Here is a 1,991-nt window from a genome sequence, read left to right on the forward strand (position 1 = left end):
CCCGGCCTCCCCGCGCAGTTTTCCCTGGGGGACGATCTCCCGGCTGCCTGTAGTAGTCACGACTCGGCAGATGGGCGCCGCCCCGCAGCTCGGCCTCCATTTCCTTCCGCGCCGGGCCGAGCGCACCTAGGGGGCAGAGCGAGGTCCGGGTGACACACGTTCACCGTTAAATGACAAAGACCGAGGGCGGTCGGACTCACTGAAGAATCGGGTGGGCTCATCTCGGTGACAGGAAGGTGGAACGCATGCTCATGCTAACAAGGACTTGGGACGGATAGCGCCGAAACGACCCGTTTTGGGTGATGACACAGCGGGCCATTCCGAGGAGATGTGGTGTGGCTTTGGGGGTTGGTGGCGAGCAGCGCTTCCGCGGCCGCAGGTGGCGGGCTCGGCGGTGTTGCGTTAGCAACGATGAGAAGCAGCGCGGACTTGGAAACGAGTTTTTCCTTTTTCTTTTTAAAATTGCTGGCTGTAACCAAAATGTAGTGTACGAAAACCAGCATACATTTAGACATAACCTAGAATTCTGCTGTGAGCCGACTAAGCCGTTCAAATTCCTTGCGAACAATTTAACTATTTTGCGTTGTCACGTTTCTTTTTCTCTCTTTTTAAAATGAGATCAGTGAAACCATACTCAACAGTAATTTAAAAGTAGATATGTCTTGGGAACGTATTTTAACATAGATTAAAAAAAAATTTTTTTTTTGGACTGGGGATCCAACTTGGGATCTTGGGCTTGTGAAGCAGGTGGCAGAACCACTGAGCTGAATCCCCAGCTTTTTAAACTGTCATTTCAAAAAAAATTTAAAATTTTAATTATGAGGTTAGCTTAGAGGTTTGGTTAAGAAAATATGTAGTATATTGAAATATCTATACGTAAAATTCAATTTGACTATGCAGAGTATGAAAAACCACATATTAAGACGTGAGAGGGGGCAACCCATTTTATGGTCCCTCTTTTGTCTCTTGTAAGCTCTTTCCTCTCAGTAAATTTCTCCTACTCTCTTAAAAAAAACGATGTGGGCGGTTAGTCTACTTTTATAGTTACCTTAATCTATGCTTAGGATCAATCTCTATTGAATGGAAATTTTCATTCTTTCTTCTGATTTTTTATGACTTTTTTGTTGTTCATGTTGGGAGAGGATTTCAAAATTGTACATATAGCAGAATCTTTCAAATATGACAGTAGCTCATTTTATTTTATTATTATTATTTTAATCTTATTGAGATTATTGGTACTTTTAAAGTATACAGTACAGTTACATTCATCATTGGGATCTTGTACCCTTACATGACAGATCTTGGTTCTCATTTTTTCCCCATACCCCTGCTCTCCCTTCATCCCCTCCACCCTATCCTATTTACAAAGATTTTGTTTTTATTTTTTTCCTTTTCTCATATTTTTTCTTGTCCCTTATTTCCTTTCCCCTACCATTCCCACTTCCCCTACACCTTTTCTTCCTATTTCACATTATCAGTTATACAATTTGTATGCAGTTATACAATTTACACTTTTAGTTTTTCATACCAGAGAAACTATTCGATATTTACACATGTGTGTCTTATTTATTTCATTTAAGAGTATGGCCTCAATATACATCCATTTTCCTACGAATGACTCTAGTTTCTCATTCTTTATGGCTGAGTAGTACTCCATTTTATAGAAAAACCACATCTTCTTTATCCAGTCTCCAACTGATGGGCATTTGGGCTGTTTCCAGGTTTTAGCTATTACAAACTGTGCTGCTATAAATATGGGTGCACATATATCACTGACAGTAGATCATTTTATAAAATGTGGATAAAGCAATTTAATGTCTCAGTGTATTACAGAAAAATTTTAATTTGAATACCACAACCTTTAAAAGTCTTTTAAAAATTGGCTGATGTAGGGCCAGGGATTTAGCTCAGTGGTTCCACTGCCTGCCTTGCAAATGCACAGACCAGAGTTTGATCCCCGGTACAAAAAAAAAAAAAAAAAAAATTGGCTG

Source organism: Fukomys damarensis, unplaced genomic scaffold (assembly GCF_012274545.1).
Source record: "Fukomys damarensis isolate Sample0158 unplaced genomic scaffold, DMR_v1.0_HiC HiC_scaffold_27, whole genome shotgun sequence".
Taxonomy (NCBI): Eukaryota; Metazoa; Chordata; class Mammalia; order Rodentia; family Bathyergidae; genus Fukomys; species Fukomys damarensis.